The following is a 15,439-nucleotide window of genomic DNA, read 5'->3' as shown; positions in this document are numbered from 1 at the left end:
CCTTTTTAAGTTGTCTTCTTACATGTTTGCCGTTTGGTATCTCTCATAGCCTAAGTCGCTTTGGGACGTTAACGCCTGTACACGAAACCAACGATATAAACTTCTTTTCTTTCTTTAGGGTAAAGCAGCGCACCTGCATAACCATCAAGGAGGAAGGGGCGAGGCACAGCGCTGACTAGCAACTGGCGATTTTCTTCGTACCGCCACTGTTTAAGCATATGCGTGTACCGTTGATAATAGATAGAAAAACGCGGAAAAGAACATGACAGCTTGATCACTCACAAGAAAATTGGTTCTAGGATGACACAATACGCTCGTGATTTTTATTTAATATGGCGATGAGCGGAGTGCTAACGCATGCTGGACCTTTTCGCGCGCTGGAATCCATGCTCTCAACCTTCATCTCCGCTCTTTCCTTCTCGGAGTGCATGCACTCTTTGCTGCCGGCCAGAAATGACCGCACTTGCCTAGACGAAGACTGGCTGATTGAGGCAAACCCCTACCTTGCCTTATTTTGTTTCGCGTTGTCAGAAGAATGACCTCTTCTTGCCTTCACTCTGCCATGGATACTCGAATGCATAGAGGTTGAAGGATTCAGCCAGTTTGCGACAACACTGACGTCTGCAACACACCTCTGAGGCCTGAGGGTGTGTTGTAAAACATTTTCTGAGCTTTCTACTTCTTGTGCTTCTGCTTATTTATTCGTGTGTCCAGTTCAGCTCATTAGAATAAAATAACGTCCATCGCAGTGCACGGCGGTGGCGATGCTACACGCTGCGAGTTATGTTAGGCAACTTGAACAGCAATAATGGCGATGCAGCGGGGAGTATAAATGGTCATGCAGGGATCTGGTGATCAGCCTCGACTTCGAGAGATCAGCTTCACTCATGATCTTGGTAGGAAGACCAGGCTTTCAGCGGGAGTGCCGCGTCGACACCCTGTGCCCACGCGTGCCATAAATTTTGATCCGCGGGCGAGCGAAGCTGCCTGTGTAGTGGGAAGCACTGCTGTACTGGGGATATTACGATTGCCATTCCGATGGGAATGCTTTGGCAAGGCAGAGCCATTCGTTATCCCAACTCTGAGTAAAACTCTTTCCTCAACTTTCCAGAGGACTTCATACAGCCTCTCCTCTCCTCCACAAATCTTGTTTCTACTCTTAGAGCGGTAGTTATATTTAACGGAAAAATCAAGCGCAGTTCCGCGCATGAATTTGATCTTCATTTGAAACAGAATCCCTGTATAGAACAGAGTGGCATTAAAATACAGCAAGGTATAGTCTGGTGTACATAGTGTTACGTATTGGTGACAAGCCCGGTGGCCACAAACGAAAACAGTGGGGTTAAAAATTGAATGAAACTCTCTATTGGGCTGACTTGCGCCCGCAAAAGAACGAAGCGAATCAGCGGCGGCGATATAACCGAACGTGTTCGTCGGTCGTCGAACTAAGAATGCTCGTCACACCGGTCAACGTTCAATTTAAAGGCGGCGAAGAAACATCTAGGTAAAACCACAGACGGTGTCTAGCACACTAAAAACCTTCCGCGTAGACACAATGAGAAGTGAGGAAAACTTGCGAAACCTTGTCTGAAATCCTTGTGTCTGCGCGCAAACATTTCAGTATGCATTTCAATTAACTCGCCCAACTTTCCGCTCTCCTAGGTGTCTATCGCAACCTGAAACATTGCTGAAACGCACGCGAGTGGCCGGAATATTAGAGACACATCTCGACGCATCTTGCACGACAAAGAAAATGATAATGCTCGAAGCTGCAGAAAAGGAACAAATAAAGATATGAATGGTTTGCGGCAATAGCTCACCACCACCTCACCATGACTCCTGGACTGTGATCTTTGTTGCTAAACCGAGCTATCGATCGACAAACTAGTTTCAACTGTAGGAAAAACCTGCTAATCTTTATCGAGTTCAATTTTGGCGCAACCAAATCAGGAAGAGGAAAGAAGAGCGCCCGCATTAAACAGACTGAGTGGTGACACGCATAGAAGCGTCAATGTGTCCTGCAGAGGGGATTTATATTAGCCGACTAGTGCGCTTGACAGCTTTACATCAAACAGCAATATAAACATGAAACACACCGTTTTACAAAATGGCCCTGGAGCCATTTTCGCGTGCCTTCCCCTTTGCACCTGGATAGAGTTGGAAGTCGATGAAGGTGTCACTTGAATACCCCAGGGGCCGGCTTGATTGCATCCGACGAAGGGAAGTACCGCTCCAAGACTGGGACGAAGGCAGCGCACGCCCACGCTGCCCCCGTACTCTGCGAGTATTTGGCACGCTTCCAGTTTTTGCCTCTCCTTGCCGTCGCTGTTGCTTTCAGATGCTTTGCTGATCTTTTGCTAAGGCCACCTCCTTTGTGCGATGTAGGTCTGTTCGAACTTCTTTCGAGCTTCACGCTGGTGTCGTTGACCTTACTAGAGAGCACGACGCCGCGCCTGTGCGTTTATTTCTCGAATCCGTCAGCCTCGTAGTCCCTGTTGCCATGTGTCGTTTGCATGGTGCTCGTAATGAAGACAGCGCATAAAAAGGGCAACCACTGAAGAGGGCGCAAGACAGAGAGCGTACTTTGCGTCATGCCCTCTTCAGTGCTCGCGCCACTTATCCTGCAAACCTACCGAAATGAAGACGCCCATGTCACGCATCGCAGCCGACGTGGTCCTGTTCCTCATGACAAAATCTTCAATGACAGCACGACTATGGGAGGGGCCATCGCTGGTGCAGGCGGCTGCTCTTGTCACCAGGAAAAGTTGCAGTGGCGACGAATTGCAAAAATAACCCGGCTCGGGTATTTGCGAAGCGCTGTTCTCAAGCGCCTCTGGCGTCTAGGGTTGTCGTCAGTTCTTGAAAAGCCACAGACGCCCCTGACAGGTGTGCAGTGTTCACGCCACAAGGTGTTTAAGCAATGCAGCGTTAAATCACCACAGCACCGCGTAAAGTATTCAGAAACGTCTTGCGACAAGATGACACACATTGATGATTGGGTACTTCCGATTGCACGGCGGTGCGTGACTATCAGCCTGCACTCGGCAAGATCGCAGATATGTTCTATGGCGGCACATTGCTCAATGCCATTAAATGACAGTGAGATCCAGACGTGCCGAGCCCTCCGCTACCAATGTAGAGGTGCATTCAGCCGCATTTTTGTTAGGAAAGTTTAAAATAGCAGATCCGAAACGGTAGATTCACTGAGCACATTTCTTCCTTGCTAACCGGTCCGAGAATGAAAACTGCCTTCCGAAGTGCTCCCAGATAAACGCAATTCCACTCTGCAAAACTGTCCGCAAATGTGCGCTAAACTGAGAAGGTGCATTTGTAATGACGTGTTTAGTCGCTGAACTAAATTTGACCACGCACTCCATTCAAATACTAATGCCTACTATATAAGACATCACTTACTTAAGGTGTACACAATATCAGGCAACGCAGTATTGCGTGAAAGGAAGGACAACAATAAGAATAAAAATACAACAACAAAAACACTATTCCTTCCTGGGTTGAGTTGAGTTAGCTTTAGGTACTTACTACGGCTATAGCCTTGAGAAATTCTTGCTGACAATTGTTCCACTGTGGCGGCATTGAAATCCTAGCAGTCAAAGTTTTCGCCGCGATCTCTGACCTAACTCAGCTACAAAGTCACGCAAACAAATATCCACAACTGGCATCAACTACTGCTGTCACTGTTTCAAGTGAAGACCAGTATCTCCAAAAATTTAGGAAAAAACCATGAAGCCTCTTCCTTATGCGACCGGGATCACACAGGTAAAAATGTCGAAATGTAGCGTGTGGGACTCCTATACGCGATGCGCAAAACGCCAACAACGCCGCCTGTCGCCAAAGCGGCAAAGCGTAGGCGGGCTCAGTCTGGCGCTGTTGTGTCAACGTCTATGTGCGCGCGTCGTGTTTTCGTCTTTGGTCGCGGTTTACCATGTATAACGCCGCTGTCAACTTTTAGCAATGTCCGGGAAGAATTGCTGCGTAGTTGGTTTTTTGAACACACATAAAACCGTGCCAGGAACATGTCTGCATAAGTTTCAGTGATGCTTCACGAGAACGACGGGGGCCGTGAATCGCGGCTGTTCGACGCAGAAAGCAAGCTATCGCACCTAATGATATTTGTTCATGTTAATGTCATATTTTAGACGCGCTGCCACACGACCAAAGCTAATGCCATTTCCACGTTATGGTAACTGTTATTGATATGCAAATATTGGAGTGCCTTCAATATGTTGCGAAGATGACGGCGCTGTAAACGAAAGCAGCCTTTAAATTGACATTCATGTCTAGCATACCTTGTAACCAACATTTTGATTAGGACTATCAATTACGAAGCTAAGAGCTGTGTAGGCGGCATTTGTATACGAAAGGTGCGCACGTCTGCGCTTGACTGCGAAACGCGTAAGAGTTTCAACAGCGTACACTTTCCGTGCTAAAGCAAGTGTCAAGAGCAACACGTAAAATAGGCATTATGTAGTGTACTGTCCGACGGAGCTTTTATAGAACCTTCGAGTATCGCCCTACGGTCCACCATACTACGGCCCCGTTGACTCCAGTACGTTTTCGCCAAATCGTTCGCTCGGCGTATTAAGGGCCGTCGAAAAATGCTCGAGCTTGGCCTCATCAAGAAAGCATACGGTAAATTCGTAACGCTTGCTAGCTACATCGGATGCCACGAGCTTACCGAAACGACGCTGCCCGCGAAGGCGGCTGATGACGGCGCTCTGGCCATGTGCTAGGCCCTAGTCGTCGCTAGGCCTAAATGGTTTCGCATAAAAGCCGTAGCTGCAGAAGTGCTTTGGAAATAGTAAATTTCCTCTTCATAAAACTGCCTTACTATGAGTTCAATTGTCTCACAAATCGTCTTACAGTTAACGGAAGCTGTAACTTCGGCGACGCCTTAGCAGCGGAGCTAGAGAGCGAAACCGGATGAGCTGCGTCACACCGGCGGCAGCTGCTAAAAGCAGAAATTTACTGGTATTGCGGTTGTCACTTCTTCCGAAATCTCGTTACAAAACAGCGCTCCTCAGTAAAGATAATTTTTTTCGATTCCTTCCTCAAATTGGCGCGTATTATTTAAGATGAACAGAACATGCTTTTCTGAAGGCGGCGAAAGAAATCCGTTGTGTCGTCAACTCTGCGCCGACAGACCGCGGCCGCAGAAGCGACCTGTTCCGCCCGCGCTGAGTGCGATGGCTACGGGTCGGCTTTCAGCGATGGGTGTCAGTTATTTTTTGTTTACGATGCTATTTAGCATATTTCACATAGATGACTGGCTGCAAATTTATAGGAGTACAGTATACTATTTTATGCGGGTGACACTTTTGTAATTTATTTTGGGTGTATCTTCTCGAGTCTCTGGTGTCGAGTAAAACATTTTCTCGTTGATCGCATTCGGATGAGTGCCTCAAACTCATTCCATACCTAATGTCGTTTTCATCGAATATCATTATATATTCTCATCTAGTAGCAAACAAATATAATTTTGAACGATCGTCATTCAATGCAAAAGGCATAAATTTGCCATCTGGCGGGGCTAAGTAATAACTATTTTTTAGTCTTTTCTGCTTGTCAGTGCACCTTCCGTGAACACTTCTTGTTTAAACTTAGTCGCATCCGCTAGCCGGGAAGATACAATACGCATTAGGTTTGTGAAACGCCTAGCCAGACGATCTTTAGCGTGCATTGACATCGCACAGCACACGGTTGTATTTTGCGTTTCGCCTTCACCTAAACGCGGGCGGCGCGGTCGACTCGATCGGTCCCGATAATTCGATCTGCCTCGGTAGCCTGAGCCACTGCAGCGGGTTATTGAACAGATATTTGCCAATATGCGTTTTGAAACTTGCCATGCAATTACTTTGAAGACCAGAGCCAGTGTTCCTGTTGTTTGGCGAGATTGCGAAAACATAACATGTCGCTGCGCTTGCTATTCAGACTAAGGGCTCTAGAGCTTGTTATAAAGCGCCCTGTAATTATGCAGTTGGGCGCGAGGGTGATACAAATGAAATGAAGATGATACTACAATAATAAAATAGAATATGAAATTGAAATCTAATATGCTCTTGGCTAACCTGTGTTGCAGCTTTTCAGATATTGCCTCTGCTGATATCTCACTCCCCCACGAAATTATCTACCCGATCTGCCTTTTTGACCACAGAATAAGTGAAATCCATCCTGTACAGGCAGTGGTAAAGCGCAAGCATGAAAAATCTGAACTTTGCTACAACAGCCCAATATGCGCTATTTTTCTGATGCTCGGAAGGCTGGTTTGCAAGCTCGCTGGCTTTTCCTGCGGTCGCACCGGTACGAAACCACTCGTAGTTTCGACGACACTGCCTAGTTTGCTGTAGCAATTTATTGAATGTAAACGAAGCAGGCGTGTACCATTTAGCAAAGAAAGAACATTGGTTCATAGGTCAGGGAATGAACGAATTAGCGTGGCGTTGTAATGAAAGCGGGAAACTCAAAATGAGCACCACTTCGTACGCAACCTTGTTGACGCTCGTCTGCAGCAGACACTTGATGCATATGTAGGTGATGTAGTTCCAGACGGCCGTGATATCGAACACATGTCCACTATTATAATGCATGATCCTCTTGCGCACACGGTCACCGCGGAAGTGCCCGCTAGACGCGCACAAACGGCAGATCGCAAGCGCGCACCACGGCCACGCTTGCCGCATGAGGCCCGCCTCGGGTTCCGACGCCCGCCGCTACGCGGCTTTCAGTGGCGCCCCTAAGGCACTGCGCATGGCGTATATCCTCTTTAGGGCAGCACAGAAGCAAGTAGGACACACCTCTGCACATTGTAAAGTTGTGTTTAGGGTGCCGCATAAGCTGTAAGGTGGTGATGTAGATCCCGGCGCACACCGGCTGATGCACATAATAGTGATGTTTACAAGCACGTCGGCTGCATCTACTGTTGGGTGTGGGGAGAACCAGTGCGAATGCGATGCAGCAAAATGACTTGAGCTCTTTGGAGAGTTACGCGCGGTTGATTGGGTGGACACCACAGAGTCCGAAACGGTTGAGCACGCCACGTTGTTCACATAGTCCTGCTTCTGGATCCGTCAGGGCAACACCAGGTTCCCAAGGGAACCTGGTGTTACCCTTACGTATTCAGAAGCAGGGCTATATGAACAACACTATCGCCATCCCGTTGACAAGTACACCTATGTCCGAATGCAACCGCTACAAACGCTAAGAGCGTGCAAACGCAAACTCACTTAATTTGTGCACTTGGTGTGCAGTTTCTTAACCAATTAGGTGCTGGTAACTAAGGATCACTCTTGAAGAGGGGTACTCACGTTCTAACTTGTGAATAAATAATTTAGGATTCGTAAGGATGACAACAGGTTGAGCTGAAAAAGACAACTTCCATAAAACCGCCTCAGTAGGTACGACTTGATGCTAAATGGAGGACACAACCACAGCTCTGAGGGCAGACCGGACAGTATTTGGAGTTGGCTTATGAAACGGCACCACGCTAGCTTCACGGGAGTTGTCCGCGGAACCATCGGCAAAAGCTTGTAGGTGGGGCACTAATTCTGCTCAAAGTTGATTCAGTAAAAGCGAGCCTTTCCGGTCCGCTCAGAGCAAACGCGAGAACTAGTCAAGGTGCACTCGTAGTTGTCATATGACCAACACGGATTTAGCTACTGTACAAGATTTTGCCCCGAATACATTCTCTGTGAGGTGGACAAGTTGCATTAATTGCTTGTTTTCAGCCAAACGGCTTAGTTTTGTCAATAGTGGCACTTGATAAAGAGCCTTAATAATCCCAGCTGATTGCGGTACTCGCAGAGACTCTCCTTAGGCACTTTCTGTTGAAAATTTCGAGCAGATCGTACTGTGATACAGGAAGAAAATTTGAGCCTAATTGGTACATTATGAGGCTCTCCTCTGAAGAATCGTAGGTATGTTCATCGAGGGAGAATGATTTCCTATTGTCGGAGTTGTGATTTGGCGGATCACATTAAGTCATGCCAATTATGACGAGACAATCTAATGCAGTGCTTGTTGTTAGCGGAGGCCAGAGGCAAGAAAAATTCCAAAAATTCGCATATGACTAAATTGAGAAATGCAGGAGCTGTCGAAGCCTACCTTCAGCCGCACATAATGTCTGCCTATACCCGTGAACAGGGCAAAGCCAAACGTTTCCTCTCACATACTCAATGTCCCACGTTGGCGATAATCTTGTGTCAAAATAAGGGTTTCAAGAGCTCCCAAGAGTGGGCTAGAAGATGGTAAAGCAAATAAAAATGTCGTGCGTGCACCCTTACATGCGTAGCTGCTTGTGATGTTTCTTCAAAATATTGAGATGACCAGCCATTGCAACGCTTAAAAATGCGCTGAATAACACTTCCCTGAGGCGCACCACGCAATACAGCCATTTGCGTGCTTAAAGTGCTCGCTATAACTGCGCTTGTGTCGTTCCATTACATATCGACGATTGAATAAATCTAGATGATAACCCTGCAAAACTATATTTTGCGATTGACAGCCACGCTTTTAAGCTTTAATGAAATCAAGAAAAATGGCTAGTGACGGAATGTTAAAAGCTGTCCGATGATCAACGTGGCTTGCCAAGACGCTACCTTACTCCCTCATCCTTGAGCGGAATTGGCCCATGTATAATGGAAGTGCCTTGTTTGCTTCTAGCCACCCCGTTAACCCAGTGTTTTCTAGATTTTACATCAGGTTAGCCACACAAGGTGTCAAAGATACAGAGCGACATGAGTTCAGGATCGTCATTTGGTCCTTCGGTTAGGACATGAAGTTTGGGTATTCAGCACAGGGTCCGCGTTCACATCAATAACATGACAAAATGGGGCATTTATTAACCCCTAATAATCTACACACGAGTCATGCGTATACCGAGTCAACAATGGTGTCGTTTTGGCTGAGTTTGTTTGAATAACTGACCCAGGAATTCCCGAAAAATGGCCTTGTGCTGAACCGAGTTGCTACTTAGGATAGTCTTTGCTGTTGAATGAAAAACGTAAGATACTCGAAATACATGCCCTCAGTGTGGTCAAAAAATTATACGTGCAGGCTATAACGATGCGTACCTGGGCGAACCGGCGAACTGTACAAATACCTTTTTCTCATGTAAATAGATTGTAGATATTTTTTATAGAGAGAATTAAAACGTTATGGCTACCCATATCTAGCTTTAATTATTCAAACTGCAGTGTACTTTTCGAGTCGAAACGATGGAAATATTAGCCGACTTGAGCTCGTTCTCTGCGTTGAATGCTCTAAACGATTTAGGCGAGCAATTTCGTTGATCACGTCATTTTGAACGAACATCGTGTGCCGAGAGCCGAAACGCCACCTTCTTAAGCTAGCTGATCGAGGTCGTGGTGTTTGTAAAAAGCTTCAATACACGTATCACGTGAAGAAAATGGACGGACATTGAGTTTCTTCAGCATTAATTGCTCAATAGTGTATTCCATACTGATGCAGTCAATGAGCGTTTCTGCGACGTTATTACTAAAGGCGTTAGCCGGCCATTCACCGAACATCTCTCTATTATTCTTGTCGTCGCTTCGCCGAACCTTTATCGGAATGATAGTTCAGGAATGAATTAATTTTTTTTTCTGTTAGCGTAGTTTTTTATCACAAAGAGAAGAGCTTTGGTCAAATATTTAGACGAATCGGTGGAATTGATTTGTAGACAGGGAGTAATTACTCATCGGCATCCCCCCAAGCGAAGTCATACGGCTACAAAGGAAAGCTATACAGCTTTCTCAGAAGCTTCTAGAACAAAAAATCGCCCTGCTCTAGGGATCAGAAGGTCGATTGGGAGAGCGCCTGCCAGGAAAAGGCAGTTGTCCTGGATTCAATTTCCGGAGCAGGACGAATGTTTAACTAGGAAGTGTATGAGCAAGCTGCTTAGCATTCCACTGCAGCCCTATGGCTGCACTTGGGCGAATGTCAATGACTAATTACTCCCCTATTACGAACAGAAGTGTGTTACGATTCGGTCTTCACTTTAGCATTTCTTTCCTTTCAGTAAGTTACGCTTACACTTGTTACCGTCACGAGGCTGTGAATCTCTTTGGTATTGTACTTTTTTTTGTTTTACTAAATCATGCCCCAGTAGAAAGAGCGTTCTTAATGTTTTTCTTATTGTGGGAGCATCATTGATAGTAAATTGTTTCTACGCCTTATCCGACAGTATTGAGTGCTTTTTATCTCAACTTTATGAAGAAGCTTTATACCCCCCAATCATATCCAGAAGAGCAGGAATTTTCTCCTCTTTAATAACCTCCCCGCCTTTTCTTCTACTCTTCCCCCTTTTCCCCCAGATGTAATCTGTGTCGCTTACTGTAATGTCACAGCCGGCAATGTACCTCTAGTGCTCTTTTTTTAAAACAAACAAATTTAGAAGGCACCTAAATGCTTCTCAGTGGCCATTGATACTAGCCTCTAAAACAACGCTATTTAGTTTGAATTTCTTCAGTATGCAGCAACCGCAAGACTTTAGGCATAACACCCTAAACACCCTAAACACACACACACACACACACACACACACACACACACACACACACACACACACACACACACACACACACACACACACACACACACACACACACACACACACACACACACACACACACACACACACACACACACACACACACACACACACACACACACACACGCACACGCACACGCACACACACACACACACACACACACACACACACACACACACACACACACACACACACACACACACACACACACACACACACACACACACACACACACACAAGAATATTTGCATGAAAATGCTACCCTGGAATACAATAGCTTTTCTGCTCCCTGGTAATTACAAAAACCATAGCGGAGGACTGAGGGCTACTTCAACATTCCAGTATATGAAGGTCGACAGGCAACCGCCCTTAAACTTTTGATATACAGGAATAAAACTTCATTATTCGAATAGCGGTTTTACTTCATTCCCGAGGTATTCCTTTGTGATCCCCAATATGTGCCGGACTTTGCTCCTAACGTCATCTTACTGATACTATATTACTGAGAATAAAGACAAAGTGTTCTAATTCTGTTGATAAACAAGCCATATCCCTTCGTTTCAAATTCTGCATTTTACGCTGTAACGACTCATAAGAGGATTTATTCAGTGCATTTAAATCAGGTGTAAACTTCGTTCTTCGAAAAAAAAAAAAAAAACAATTTCCATGCGCTGCGTTTTTAGTAAAGTGCTCGCAACGTTCAGAAAGAATCTACGCTGAAATGCTCATAAGTTCTTTCTTCACAACGATTTTCTTGTTAAAATGCAAACCTTAGCGTCCTTAAAGCTAGTTTTTTTTTTATTTTTTTTTTTGGGGGGGGAGAGGGGGAGGGGGAGTTCATTGGCGCAATCTGAAGGAAATATCTACATGGTGTTTACGTTTCAGCATTCGCGAGCAAAACTCCGCGGTTCAGGTTCTGCTACTTTTTCCTTTTTTGCTTAAGCATATGGACCACTTGCCTCGCGTTCTGCCATCATCTCACATACGCGTCCACTTTATGGAGAAATCGGTCGTTCATACGGAGATCTGAACGACTTGGTCGCTCGTAAACGTAAAGAACGCCACTTACTGGGGCGGTCATGGCCCCAGTACATTCCTGGCCCCTTACATTCCTAACATAACATCCAGTCCTTATCTCACTCAAGAAAACAATAGCCACGGCTTTGCAAATACAATGTATCGGCAAGAACAGGACATGTGCTGAAATTCAAGAAGGAAGACAAATGTAACTACAGTCTGAGAAATAGGATACAGCTGAGGTTACGAATAGAATAGTGTAAGTGCCGTTCCATACCTGCTACACTGCTGGCTTCTGAAAGTATGCGCCTGCAGATATAAAGAGATATTTTATCTTGCGAATATTACAAAAGACTAGCCAACGCAAACGCAAAAGTTGCAACCACAGTTTTATAGTTTTGCAGACAATAACCTCTTATACAAATCGTTTACTTATCGCTGGATATAACAAGCCTTGCGTCACCACTGAACAAGGATCTGAGCCGGATCCGAAACGTCAGGTTTTTCTACAATATAAAAGTGATGTTTGGAGAACTTTCGTTTCTCTTGGGTCTTTTACCGATCCCTCAATCATCGAGGGCAGTGATCCTTTTCAGGAATTTGGCGAAAACGTATTGATAGGCGTGTTACTTTTGAAACGTAATGAAGCTTGCTATTCGAAACAAGACATGAACAGTCGAAAGAATAGATCATGTGTTCTGCTGCGTTTCTTTATTTTTCTGCAGTTCATTTCTGGAAGTCTATTTGATTTGGAGCTACATCTCCGAAATAGCAATGTTCTTTTACAACACTGATCGAGCATTTGAAGGAGCAGAATGAGGGCATGAAAGCGGCAGCTCTGGGCTGTCGGGAATCCGGTCCCGAAACCGGCGCCACGAAAGTGAAGCTGCCTCCACCGCAGCGCCACAGGAAGTGGTGGCTGCTTCTCCGCAGCCTCTCGCTTCCGCGCTCGAATGCGCATGCGTCCGGAGAATTCGACGTCACGTCCTCTTCCGCGCCGGTGTCTTTCTTTTCATGTTTGTATTTTGCTTTTCGCTAGAGCTGTTTCTTTTCCACCTCGCCTCTTCTGTCCATCTCCCTCGCACACTGCCGGCGCTCGCCGGAGCAGCGTTTCCCGCTGTACAGCGCTGCCCGCAGGAGCAGCACCGACGGTCTCAGGGGCGCGCGGCTGCAAGCAGCCGCCGTTGGCTCGCGTGAGGGTAGAAGGGAAGTGCACTGCTGGTCATGGCTACCTTGCGACGGCGGCACCGTGGATTTGTGGCACTGCGGCCTCGCGGCTCCTCTTCGCTGTGGCATCCAACGACGCTCGGCGACGATGTCCAGCCACGCCACGACGTGCGTTGACGCGGGAAGGCTTCATCGGCACGCCCTGATTCCTGCCTGCCGCACCGACGACGTCTCGGATAACAGGTGAGGGAGACGGCGCCGCTGTCCGAGAGGCTCGCGCGCCGCCTGACCACAGCCGCGGCTCGTCAGAGCTCGCACGATGCGGCACCGTTTCGGGAGAACATTCCCTCGCGTCCTGCTTCTCAGCTCGGCTCGTTTAGAGGACCCTCTCCAGTGGTTCTAACTACGAACCCGGGCTCGCATAAGTAGCCATGAGACAGGGTAAATGCTCTAGATATGCAATGTTTGTATAGCAAGCAGCCCAATAGTCTGGCTGCAGCTTCAGCTGAAGAATAAAATACAGAACTTGCAAGATTCGAGAGGTGAGTATTGCCGACTTTGTGATCGGCACTGAGGTACAGAATCACAGCAATAAGTGCAAGGAAGTAATATTTCGGACTGGGGCGTTCTTCGGATTTCATCGCTGAAGGCAGTGGCGACAAATATTTAACAAGAACTCTAAAGTACCCTCAGCGTTTAGCTTCAATGAGCGATTCATATTCTGTGCATATATCCGTCTCCGCTGTTACCACTATAGTGCAGAATTTGAAAAACTCTGCTGATACTTTCATACGATGCCGCTTTAACAAAGAAAGGTTTATGATTATGCCTATTTTGGATAAATATAGTTTAAAAGTTGTTTCAAAAGATCTGAAAAATGTTATTTCAAATTGTTTGAAGATAATCGGAAGTGACAGATAACCAGCAAAATTTTCGGCATGTAAATGATCCTTGTCTACTGATGTATTAGGAAGCCTGATATAAGAAATGAAAATTCCAACAACTAATGGGTGTGGAATAAAAATAGCTATGCTGAACAGTCGTGGCTGTTTCAGTGTTTTTTAAGTTGAACTATTATGATACTGCATATTAAGTGGATTTTCGGCATTTCATTCTATGTTACTTGCATTATTACGCGAATTATTATTATTACGCGAATGCATTATTCTAGAATTGCATTATTACGTAACCCTACGATTTAGAGGCACTACGTAACTATATAAGAGGCGTTTATAGGTACAACGTTTCCTCTCAAGTTGCTAGGAGAGTGGACACGACATCTTTCCATGGCAACCAACATTCGTCCTTATCGTTTCTTCCTGTCGAGGGACTCTGGTAATTGTTGCAGACTCCCGCGATACCTGTCTCGACGGAAAGCGGGCATCACGTAGGCGGCGCTTCTGATCGGAAGTGACGCTGCCGATGGACCGAAATGGGGAGGAGAGGCAGCGCTCATTCCTCATTGGCACACGTTTTATGCGTTAAACCAACGCAGTCTGGTGATGCATATAAGTTAAAACTAATGCACAAGCTGGAATTAGGGGAAATTGACCGCATAGCTATAAAAGATGCGGATCGAATAATGATCTGGATGACAACGTGAGTAAGGAACTTCATTACGTTGATTACAAGCTCGAGCTCAAAGCCTCATAGCAGACCTTAAGACGATGAGATGGATATTGGCAGCCCATATGACAAGCGCATAAAGCTTTAGGGGTGATATATTTGAGCAAAAAGGCAGATGTCAGGGACACTTCACAGGATCAGATTATTGAAAATGTTAGATGAATAAACACTCCCATATCGCACACGCTTCTAGCGCCGCTGGGGCATAATTTCAGAGACTTGCGAGAGGTATCTACCTTGCAGCAAGCTTCTTTCGACGTGCAAAAGAACTGTGAGTTGAGCTAGTTGGTGCATCATCAGCGCTGTTCCCGTCTACTCGCTTGTCCTATGTTTGTTGCGCTGTGTATTTTTAAAAAATTCATTCGACGTATGCGAAGTTGGTTTTGACGGAAGTGTTGCACCAGGCCATAGTTGCTGCCGTAAGAGCTCGCCGGCAGGAGCATGTACTTCTTATTGGCTGCGCAGAAGCAGCCACGGAACAAACTTCCATGAAATTCAATTAAAACTCACTTTGGCTTGGAAAAATATTGTCGGTATCAGGGGCCTTGGGTCTGGAGTCTCCTTTCGCCACATACCTTTTCACTCATCTTCACCGCTACCTTTAGCTCCTCCTGTGTGTTATGAAGTAAAACACTCTTGCCAGTGGTGTGCCAATAAATCACCCAATTGGCCAGAATTCATTCTGTTTATTATTCGGTAAATTGCCTCCTTAAATAAAGACAATTCAGCTGACTGAGCTTGGAGAGACGACAGGATTTGCCAAACTTAGTACGAAGTTAGCACCACAGACTTCGCGCGAAACACAGCGATCGAATAGTAAACTCGAAAATGCATTTCGTTCCACACTCGCAGATCCACGCAACATTGCTGTTTATTCTGAACGTGGCAGCAAAAAAAAAAAATAAATTCGCGCACTGTTTTACGGCTACAGGTTTGCACTGACAGAACGCGCCAGAATTTCGATACATTGCCGGCAGAGAAGGTGCCCCATAACTGGTCCGTTCCCGTGGCTCCACTCGCGTTCAAGCGTCGTCCGTGAAAGTCGGCAGCTGTCACTTTGATCG

The 15,439-nt window shown here is 46.1% G+C and overlaps 1 protein-coding gene across 1 annotated transcript in view; it reads left to right on the top strand.

The window, feature by feature from the left end:
* The first annotated feature begins 12,647 nt into the window (after positions 1-12,647).
* LOC146187335 (cell adhesion molecule Dscam1-like) overlaps positions 12,648-15,439 on the top strand; it is a 668,136-nt gene continuing 665,344 nt past the window's right edge. Inside the window, exon 1 of the mRNA XM_084607643.1 lies at positions 12,648-12,992. The gene's annotated coding sequence lies outside the window, so the exon portion shown is untranslated. The remainder of the gene's footprint in view (positions 12,993-15,439) is intronic.

Source organism: Amblyomma maculatum, chromosome 6 (genome assembly GCF_055883805.1).
Source record: "Amblyomma maculatum isolate TAMU_Amacu chromosome 6, ASM5588380v1, whole genome shotgun sequence".
NCBI lineage: Eukaryota > Metazoa > Arthropoda > Arachnida > Ixodida > Ixodidae > Amblyomma > Amblyomma maculatum.
This window is presented reverse-complemented; position numbering and strand designations above follow the sequence as displayed.